Raw genomic sequence first — 11416 nt, forward strand, 5'->3', positions numbered from 1 at the left:
GGCAGAATCTGCTTTTTATCTAGCATAATGCCTACACAACAGGAGTGAGAGAGAAAAGCAGCCCCTGACTGTCAGGAACTGACCTGGCAGGCACAACCAGACTTGGTGTTCTAAAGTAAATGCAATAATTTCAAAGAACGCCAACATCAAACAAGGTCACTCTGTCACCAGGATATGAAGACAAAAATAAAACTACTCTGGAATCATATCTGAACACAGACCAAAACATGAACATTATCGAAACCACTAAATGCTCACACATCCTCCTATCCTGGCAAATAGGAAGGAATGCTGCTCTTTATCAAGCACAGCCTGAGCCTTACTCCACACCTCGCTCCTTTTCGTTAAGATTTTAAATCTCCAATTGCAGAATGCACACTCCCCCTGCTTCCTATAGCACCCAAGACTGAGCAAAGCTTTTCTTCCTTGAACTCTTCCCCAAATCACCTAACATCAGCTCGAATCTTCTAAGTCTTTTCTAACAACCTCTTACTCTTTTCTTTTTTTTTTTTTTTTGAGACGGAGTTTCGCTCTTGTTACCCAGGCTGGAGTGCAATGGCGCGATCTTGGCTCACCACAACCTCCGCCCCCTGGGTTCAGGCGATTCTCCTGCCTCAGCCTCCTGAGTAGCTGGGATTACAGGCATGTGCCACCATGCCCAGCTAATTTTTTGTATTTTTAGTAGAAACGGGGTTTCACCATGTTGACCAGGATGGTCTCGATCTCTTGACCTTGTGATCCGCCCGCCTCGGCCTCCCAAAGTGCTGGGATTGCAGGCTTGAGCCACCGCGCCCGGCCACCTCTTACTCTTTTCTACAACCTCTTACAGAACCATCTCCCATAGTTCCCTACGATAGGCATTCTCCTTCATTGCAGGGAGTTAATAAGACCAACTTTGTTTAACTATAAGTATGGTCCTATCAGTCTTTGACTAGAGGGCATTGGCAGTGTTTGATAAATTTCACTGAGCAATCAATTATTAAATGTCATGTTTGTAGGCACATATATAAGTACCCAGAAATTATAAAACAAAATTAGAACATTAAATCCACATCTGTTGTTATATACAATAGTAAAACTCATGACACACTGTCATGTTAAAGAGTATGTATACAGTATAATTCTATTTGAGAAAATAAATAAGAGCCCTATATATGTATCTACTCAATGTGTACAGATGAACAAAAAGTGTGGAAGGACACATACCTGGCTGTAAAACTTACACACAATGGGATTAAAATAATGCCTAACCCATACGAAACCAACAAATATTAGATGTTTTACATAATAACAGAATATGATCATTTCTTAACCACCCTTTCTTGGTAGATTCTCCTAACCTGGATTGTTCTCTATTATGGAATCCTTTTTATTCCTCCATAACATTTTACTAAACTTGTAATTTACATATTTACCTGTTTATCTTTTTTTTTTTTTTTTTTTTTTTAGCTACACCTGCTAGAATGGGACATAATTACCCATTTAATAGCTGTCTCTCCCACTAGGATATAAGCTTTTAAGAAGAATGGATTATTTTCTTTTATTCTGTACCAAATACCCAACACTTAGCATAATAGCTGTCCCATACAAGACACTATATTTCTTGAATAAATGAACATCAGTTGAATCTATTGTCCACAGCATTTTCTGTGTAATGGGAATATAAGGCTATATATTCTTTCACGCAATTGGCAAAAAAAATTAATGTCTCGACACTAGTTTTGAAGATGGCAGATGTAGCCAATAGCAATGTCAGAACAAAAAATTTATGTTGTAGTAAGCTCATTTTTAGAACTTGCCGATTTAATAGGCAAAATTTTTAAATGTATTCAAATTCTTTCACTAAAAAGTCAATCAGTTAATAGATGCACCCTATAACTTTTCTCCCATCACAGACACAGCAGAGGAAAGCAATAGTGGCCGTGCTGCCCAATGCTTACTTATTTCATATCCTCCAGATATGACACAGTAAGTTCCTGAATGTGGCCCCTCCCATGGTTCTTCTATCTCCAGCCCCTCTTCTCCTCCTCCCACTTAAGTCTCCAGCAACAATACCCTTATGCAGTCCCCAGAGCCTACCCTAATGCTGACATTCCTGGGCCTGGGTGGCAGCCCTTGCCCCCTTCACACAGAAGCCTAAGTGGTCCTCCTGAATCATGTCTTCTTATGACCATTCTGTGCTCAAAACACCCCAAAAGCTGTCCTCTCACTCAAAATAAAATCCCAGATCCCTACCATGGGCAACAAGGCCTTGCTTGACGTATTCCACCCCTTCCCCACCTCCCTGAGCTCAACTCTTCCTGCTCCTTCTCCTTGACCCTGCTCAGGCCACAATGAGTTTCTGTATATGTCACCTGATCAGAGCTTCCCTGACCAATGTGTATAAACAGCCCTCTCCCCTCTCCCCATTACTATCTCCCTCTTCCACAGCCCGACTTTACAGGTCTTCTTCATAGCACCTAGCATCACTCCACATACCACATACTTTGGTTTTGGTCTGCTTTCCCCAGCCAAACAAATGCAGCTCAGTGAGAATAAAGACTATCTCTGTTTTCTTCACTGCTGAATCTCCAGCACTTAAGAGAAGTGCCTGGTACACCACAGAACCCAGTATCAGTCGAATGAATGGGCATGTCCAAGCTGACCTAACTACCTGGAATGCCTGACCCAACTTTAACATTCTTAACAAGCCAAAACATATCCTTCAAAACCCCACTCACAGGTCACCTTTAATCTAACTCGTGTGTGTGTGTGTGTGTGTGTGTGTGAGAGTCTGTATTGATTTCTATTGCTCAGGATGGAGTGCAGTGGCACATTCATAGCTCAATGCAGCCTCAAACTTCCGGACTTAAGTGCTCCTCTTGCCTCAGCCTCCCTGAGTACCTGGGACTACAGGTGCACGCCAACACACTCAGGTAATTGTTTATATTTTTAATATTTGTAGAGACAGGTCTTACTATATTGCCGAAGCTGCTCTTGAACTCCCAGCCTTAACTGATCCTTCTGCTTTGGCCTCCCAAAACACTGAGATTACAGGTGTGAGCCAGCATGCCTGGCCTTGAACTAATTTACAAAGGGCTTTCTCTCTCCTTCGTTCTTATATCCCCAGAACCTATTACAAATCTAGAACAAGTAGAAACGTAATAGATAACTGTCAAATTGAGTGACTGCATAGGTATACTAAAGATGCCTCTTCTGGAGGACTTTGCCCACCCACAGCTCCTGTTCCCTCAATGGCCATGTTCTCTACCATCAGCCATCCCCAGGGATCCATGGCATTAAACTGTTGAAAAAGATAAGCTGGGCCAGTCAGACTTCTCTCTCTAGAACTGGGAATTAGAAACCAGAAACTGAGCCAGCCAATATGGGTCACCTATAAAATGATACGGTTCTGAGACAGCCAGTCGCAAAGAGAGAACACAACAGATATGAACAGAAAAGGGACTCTGCCAAAGAGAACAAATACAGCCCTTAAGAGGAGGTCAGGGCTGCAATGAACCAAGATCACACCACGGCACTCCAGCCTGGGCAACAGTGCCAGACCCAGTCTCAAAAAAAAAAAAAAAAAAAAAGCTGCCCCAGGAAGATGTAGAAAACGGAGCCACTTGGGATCCTGACTTCTTTCTGACCCTCATTCAATCCTATAATCTCCTTTTCCTTGAAGTAAAAGATTAAGTTCCTGTTCTTTGTAAACAGCCCTGACTAATACATTAGCACATGAAATGGAGAAACTGACAGCTCTTGAGCAAAAGCAGGAAGAAGGGGATGGCACATTCATACATGATCCTATAAAAATTAGTCTCCCGGCAGTGTACGTGACCCAGACTGGAAAAACAAAGAATCAGGGCCCTGGATATCAGCTGAAGAACCACCAAAACAGAGAGCACACAGGAGAGGCAGTGAGAATGGAGAAGAAACTAGAGATACTAACTCGAAAATATAAAATCCCCAATATTTGAACTTTCTGACTTAACAAAATATCCAGAAGAGAGATTCTGGATATAAAAACTAACCATGTGACAGGTTGGAAAAGAAAACAGGTGGACCTGCTGGACCAGATGACCAGCAGAGGTGACTGAAGAATGGAGCTGCTCTTAACAACAACAACAAAAAGAGCAGGAGACCTTTCCCTACTTTAGTTATGCCTCCCCCTCCCACCACCAGCCCAGCTTGGTGAACGGGGCTATAGGGTGCTTTGGCCAGGCTGAATTTGAAATGCCCCAGAAGAGCTAGGTGGGAAAAAAAAAACCCAATACTTGGAAAAAAATATCGTTCACGCTGTGTGTGAAAGATCTGGAAATCATTCACATCAAGAGTGTAGAACAAGGATTCTCAAACTTGCGTGCATCAAAATTAATAGGGAAGCTTGTCAAACACACATATCCCTTCAGCTCCTCCCCGAGAGACTCCCATTCCCCAGATTTGGGGCGGTGCTCAGAAACTGACATTTTAACAAGCACCCCAAAATGATTATGATGAAAGTAGTCCATGCTAGTAAAGCCAGAAGAGAACAAAGAACACACCTGGCCGCAGCATTTCCCAACCTGGGCTCTGCACTCAATATCCCACGGTGGTTTAAAACGGTGTAGATGTGGACAGGAATGAACCTCAAGGGGTGATTCCCGAGCCACACCTCTAGCCGAAAAAATGAGAATCTCTCAAACGCTAAGAAATCTACATTTTTAACAAGTACCCATAGGGAGCAGAGATGGCTGCATAGTTATTAATAAAAAATTCTTCATCGGTTTAAACCTACCAACTTGAAAGAATAAAAATTCCAACATTACAGAGTGAGGGAGAAACGACTGTCCTATAAATCAATCTTGAAAGCACGGAAATCAGTGGCCTGCACTATGTTGTCAAGGCGTTTAAAAGCCTGCACAGGACAATGGGGCAATGGAGTCCACGATGACCGCGAGGGAGAAAACAATACCTCCCGGCCCAGGGAAGCCTAGGAAGAGAAACCCGTAACGACTAGCGGTACCAGCTGAGGGGACTCTCGAGGTGGTGGATGCACTAGAGGCTGCCTAGCAAAAGAAAAAAAAAAAGATTTTACCAACACCCTTCACCCCAGCCCACCCGAGGGGTCCCTGAGGAGGCAGACCCCCTGAGATTCCAAAGCCGAAGACCTTCCCGGCACTCCAGCAAACGCGGACTCGCCCCGAAAGCCGGGGCCCGAGCGTCCGGCGCCCGCGCCAGGCCCGTCCCGAGGCCCGCAGCCGCAGCTCGCCCCTCCCGCGCGCTCCCCGGCGGTCCCACCTACCCGCCCGGCTCCCCCAGCCCGGCCTCGCCCCCGTCTCCTCCCCCATCCCGCGGCAAAGCCCCGCGGGCCGGCCTCCACACTGACCGTCTCACAACCCGGTTCTCAGCTCGGGCGGAACCGGCCCCCTCGGCTGCAGGCGGCGTCAGAGCACGGGAAAGCCAAAGACGGCGACTGCAAGCGCCTCGCCCTCACCACACCCGGCAGCCATATTCGTCCCTCTCCGCGAACTGACAGATCACGTGGCCTGGGGCAGGGGCGGGGCTCCGGGTAGCCACGCCCCCCGGGCGAGGAGAGGATGGGCGTAGAGCAGGCGGGGCAGGCGGGGCAGGCGGGGCAGGCGGGGCAGGCGGGGCAGGCGGGGCAGGCGGGGCAGGCGGGGGGCGGGGACACCCGGGACAAGCGCCCCAGGCAACGTTTCTCACTGAGTGTCACCTTTATTACAGTTAATGTATGATCCCTATTTGCTATTACAATCAAGCTTCTTCAGAGAAATAAACTTCAAGTATAACTTCAGAAGACCCTGCACACTCATGAGAAATGAAAGCCTGCTTTAGCTGCCTTCTTCCGGACGAGGCCTCCGCCTTCCACAGGGCCTGTGGTTCACATTCCCGACCTTCCAAGGCTCCCACCTCCTCCCCTCCTTCAGCCTCCGCATTCCTAGGCCTTGCTGCCAGCAAGCGTCAATCTGGATTTTTTAAAAGGTCCACGGATGACTACGACGTGCATCGGTTGGGAACCATCGAAAAGCACCCACCAATGTGTCAACCTGGCAACTCAGGAAAAAGCCAGTAAGGAGCCTGGCTTCATCAGAAGTTGGTGTGGGCTGGGTACAAGGGCTTACACCTGTAACCCCAGCACTTTGGGAGGCCAAGACAGGAGGATCCCTTGTGCTCAGGAGTTTGAAAACAACCTGGACAACATGGAGATACCGTGTCTCTTAATATATATATATACAAAAAAAAAAAAATACAAAACTTAGCCGGGCGTCGTGTTGCACACCCGTAGTCCCAGCTACTTAGGAAGCAGAGGTGAGAGGATTTCTTGAGCCCAGGAGTTCAAGGCTGCAGTGAGCTGAGAGCACACCACTGCACTCCAGCCAGGGCAACAGAGATCCTGTCTAAAAAAAAAAAAAAAAAAGAAGTTGGTGTGTTCCTCATGAAACAAGGAGTGAATACCTCACCGGGTACAGTGAAGTCCTAAATGGTGTGAGTTCTTGCTAAGGTCAGCCACTGTTGTAAACAGGGGAGGGTGGGTCAGGGGTGGGGAGTTGGAAGCGTGGTAGGGGTATTAGTCCATTTTCACACTGCTATAAAGAACTGCCTGAGACAGGGTAACTTATAAAGAAAAGTGGTTTAATTGACTGATAGTTCTGCATGGCTGGGGAAGTCTCAGGAAACTCACAATTATAGCAGAAAGGGGAGCAAATATATCCTTCTTTACATGGCTGCAGGAAGACAGGTGCCGAGCGAAAGGGGGGAAAGCCCCTTATACATCTAACAGGTCTCATGAGAATTCACTATCACGAGAACAGCATGGGGAAACCGATGCCATGATCCAATCACCACCCACCAAGTGCCTCCCTTGACACATGGGGATTATGGGGAATACAATTCGAGATGAGATTTGGGTGGGGAGACAGAGCCAAACCCTATCAGTAGGATATAAGAATGAAGTCATCCTTAGAGTAGAGGACAAGGAAACAGGTTAAATGTGCCTTATTATTATTATTATTTTTTTTTTCGAGACGGAGTTTCGCTCTTGTTACCCAGGCTGGAGTGCAATGGCGCGATCTTGGCTCACCGCAACCTCCGCCTCCCGGGTTCAAGCAATTCTCCTGCCTCAGCCTCCTGAGTAGCTGGGATTACAGGCATGCGCCACCATGCCCAGCTAATTTTTGTATTTTTAGTAGAGACGGGGTTTCACCATGTTGACCAGGATGGTCTCGATCTCTTGACCTCGTGATCCACCCGCCTCGGCCTCCCAAAGTGCTAGGATTACAGGCGTGAGCCACTGCGCCCGGCCTAAATGTACCTTATTTAACACAGCCTGAGTCCTGACCATGTCCTAGGCGCTGTGCAGTAAGAAGGTAAGCATGGAGGATGGAATGACCAACGCTACTTGGAGTCCACTAGGAAGATGCACAAAAGATGGCCCCCCACCCACAAGCTGTGACTGAAGTAGAGTTTATCCATCACAGTCAGCTGGATGGGGCTGGGAAGAATGTCCAGGTGGGGGAACAACACTACTTTGGGCAAGAAGAGAGATGAGAAGGAGGTTGGCCCAAAGTTCCAGGAAGTGTAAATATTTGCCAGCCTTGGGGCTGGGGTGGCAGCATGGGAGGGGGCGGTAGATGGCGCAGGGGCCAGCCTCTGAAGAGCCTTGAGTGTTAAGTATCATTTGGGAATTAGTTCTAGGGAAACGGAAGACCACTGAAGGGGTTAAAAGAGTACAGAATTTGTCCTATGGAAATGCAAGGCTGCCTCCCCCAGCAACCCCTACCCTTCCCGCCCCAGCAACCCCATCTTTCCTCAGCCTCCAGCTGTTTCCCTCAATCCCTTCCGTCCTCCTATCCTCCCACCACCCCCTCCACATTCTGTCCCCATATCTTCCCCCGACTCCCCCCACCCCCTCTTCCTCCCACACTTCCCTCTGTCCTGGTCTTCCTCCAGCCACCCACACCACCCTAATCCTTCCACCACTTTCCCCAGACAAAAGGACTCCCTCATCCCCTTCCCTCCCTCTCTTGGTAGCACAGTTTAGGACTCCCTTCTGGAAATGTTCCTTCTCCTGGGCTTCTATTGCATTTTTCTGGTGGCTCCTTCTCAGAGTCCCATGAATTGTTGAGGTTGCAGTTTGGTCCCCATTGGACTCCCCCATGCCCCTCCCGCCACCCTTCCTCCTGCATCACTAGTTTCAGAGCCCTGGCCCCACCCCTAACCAAAACAGTCATCTTCCCCCTGATTAAATGGTCATTAATCAGCCCATCAACTGACTGCAGCCACTTCCATCCCTGTGATCTGTTTAAAGGCCTCAGAGCTCCCAACGAGGACTATCCCATTAGCTCCCAGCAACTCTCCCTGCCCGCTTCCAGCGGCCCTGCTAACCATTTCTCCATGGGCTTGCCAGCTCATGCCACTTCTTTCATTAAACTCTTCAGTGCCCTTCAGTTTCCCTAAAACAAATTCCCAAGTGGTACTTAACACGCAAGGACCTTCAGAGGCTGGACCCTGCTCTGACTCCTGTCTCCTCCCATGCTGCCACGCCCACCCCAAGGCTGACAAATATTTACAGTTCCCGGAACTTTGGGCCGTCTCATCTCCATTCTTTTCCAAAGGGTTGTTCCCCAACCTGGACATTCCTTCTGGCCCCATCCAACCGATTGTGATGGACAAATTCTATTTAAGATACAGCTCAGGGAGTTCCCCTCTTTTGTGAACCTTCCTAGGGGACCCCAACAGAGTTGGCCATTCCGTCCTCCATGCTTACCTTCTCACTGCACAATGGTTCGGACAGCATCAGAACTCAGAAACGCAGTGTTAAATAAGGCACATTTAACCTGTTTCCCTGTCCTTTACCCCACTCTAAGGTCATCCTTATAACCCACCAAACCTCCAACCCCCACTCCCACACCCTGCCCTATTTACAACAGTGGCTGCCCTTAGCAAATCCATTACCAAAGAAATCCCGCCATTTAGGGCTTCATTGTATGCGTTGGGGTATTTTCTCCTTGTTTCATCAGGGTATGAACCCAAAATATCTGAAACAGGTCTCAGTCAATTAAAGTTTATTTTGCCAAAGCTAAGAAGTACCCACGACACACTCTCAGGAGGTCCTGAGGATGTGTTGCCAAGCTGGTTAGGGTACAGTTTGCTTTTAAACATTTTAGGGCTGCATAATACATTAGTCAATACATGGAAGATTGACATTGGTTCCACCTGGAAGGGCAGGGGGCTCGAAGGAGAGAGGGTGCTTCCAGGTGATGGGTAGATTTAAAATTTTTCTGATTGGCAATTGGTTGAAAGAGTTATTATCAGTAGAAAGAGGTTTACTTTCCACGTTTTAAGACCAAGGTTTTATTACGCATGTGAAGCCTCCAAGTAGCAGGCTTCAGAGAGAATAGACTGTAATGTTTCTATCAGACTTTAGGTCTGAGCTGATGCTAATTCTGGAGGGGTGTACTGAGGTCTGACTCCCTCTTCCATCATGGCCTCAATTAGAGGTTAACTCTGGAATGCCCCTGGCAGAGAGTAGGTGTCCATTCTGATGGTTGGGAGGCCTTAGAATTTTATTTTTGGCTTACAAGGGGCACATGAACTTCTGCTGAACCCATCCAGGCTCCTTGTTGGCTTTGGCCTGAGTTGCCAGGTCACCACATCGTGGGTGCTTTTCAATGGTTCCCAACCTATGCACATCGCAATCATCTTTTTAAAATCACCTTTTAAAAAATCAACATTGATGCTTACTGGCAGTGAGAGAAGTAAAACAGTTCCTTTTTAAAGTTTCCTTTCTTGTTAGATAAATCACAAGTGTGCTAATAACTCTTTGTTAAGCACTATCCTATGTAACTGTTAGACATGCCATGCTTACAGGCACATAGTACATTCTATGTCCTTGTACTTTAATCAAAATATCTGTGCTGGGCATGCTCACAGGCATGTCCCAGCTCCCCACTGCTTTTAACTATTTAGAAAAGTTTTATTAGCCAATCAGGTTTTAGTTTAAATTGTGAAGTCTGGCTCCAGCCAACAGAGATCAGACACAGCAGTAAGAACAACCCCAAATGTGTAAGGGATAAATTTGTGTGTTTTCCTTTGTTCATTGTACTCTCGTGACACCATGGTTAGCGAGGGTACCCTTCCTGCAGTTCAGGAAGTAAAAATTGTGTTGCTGAAAAGAACCTTTCAGTGCTAATTTTTCTTTGCAGCACCGAGCTTCTATTTCCAACAGCAGCAAGGCCTAGGAATGTAGATTTTAAAAGATGTCTCCAGCTGATTCTAATGAAACACCACTCTCAGACTTAGTTTCTGTTCCATTGTGTCCAAATCAGTGATTTCAAATACGAACATCTCTTTTTAAGGCCAAGCAGTGTTTGGAGGACCCACAAAGGACAGCAGGTGTCCGCCTAGTTTCCACTGATTGTGGAAACAACACAGGAATTGCAGTTTGTGTTCTCACAGGGATCTGTAGCCACAAAATGGGAGCCTGTGCTCCAAACATAAGGAACTATGTGAATAGTCAACGAGGTATTTGACAGGTTTTCTTAGTGGGTTTGTGGACATGGGAAATATGGGTTCTCTATCAGAAGTTGGCCACTGCAAAGGCTCACTGCAGGTGCTAGTTAGTGAAATAACAACCCAGGGAGAAGGGGCTCCTGAAGCCTCTGCTTCCCCCATTAAGCTCCATTTTGAGAAGGGCCACCCTCATTCTAACCCCCACCCCACCTCTCTACCCCACCTCATCCTCCAATTCCCCTAGTGCCTCTGCCCTCGTAATTTCTGTAACTCCATCCCTCTACAACAAGCCCAGGAGACAGGCTTTAAGCAGGTCCAGGCTCATGTCTAGGCCAAGCCCCGCCCACCGGGTGTGAGCTATACTGGGTGTGCGTGAACCTGCCGACTGAAACACATCTCTTTGAGGAACCTGGAACACAACAGGGAGCAAGGCAAGAGGGGAGCGAGGGGTGCTGGCCTCTCTGGCTTGGGTGGTCCAAGCACTGCTGAACTATCCTGGGGGGTTCTTAGTGAAGAACTCTGCAAATGTCCATTTCAGAAGACATGGCAGGTTTAGTCCCATGCCACCTGAACCCCCGGCTCCTCTCCCCAGCAAATAAAAATCCCTGAGGATACACAGCATGCAACTTGTTCTTTCTCAGGAATGTTTGGAAAGCAATCCAGATAACAGCCTGGAAAGCGGTTACTGGAAACAGGCTCCACTGTAGCCACATTTTGATGGAGGAGGAGAGGGGGGTCAGGTGCCAGGTGTCTCAACTGTGGAGGGGAGACACCCTGGGTTCACTATTTTTGTTATTATACTGGGGCAGGCATTTAATTACTAAAAATGATAATTTGCAGTGACCAAACAAGTGGCAAGATAACATTTTATGATGTCAAAATGATACAAAAAATTATGAAAATTATGAGATCTACTCAAAAT

At 47.2% G+C, this 11416-nt stretch overlaps 1 protein-coding gene across 14 annotated transcripts in view; it reads right to left on the minus strand.

Annotated features, from left to right (window-relative positions):
• The window catches only part of KIDINS220 (kinase D interacting substrate 220), a 114570-nt gene extending 109062 nt beyond the window's left edge, over positions 1 to 5508 (minus strand). For all 14 annotated transcript variants that reach the window (XM_074393701.1, XM_074393689.1, XM_074393693.1 and 11 more), the window contains exon 1: positions 5348 to 5508. The gene's annotated coding sequence lies outside the window, so the exon portion shown is untranslated. The remainder of the gene's footprint in view (positions 1 to 5347) is intronic.
• Between the last annotated feature and the right edge of the window lie 5908 nt (positions 5509 to 11416).

Source organism: Saimiri boliviensis, chromosome 1, assembly GCF_048565385.1.
Source record: "Saimiri boliviensis isolate mSaiBol1 chromosome 1, mSaiBol1.pri, whole genome shotgun sequence".
Lineage (NCBI taxonomy): Eukaryota > Metazoa > Chordata > Mammalia > Primates > Cebidae > Saimiri > Saimiri boliviensis.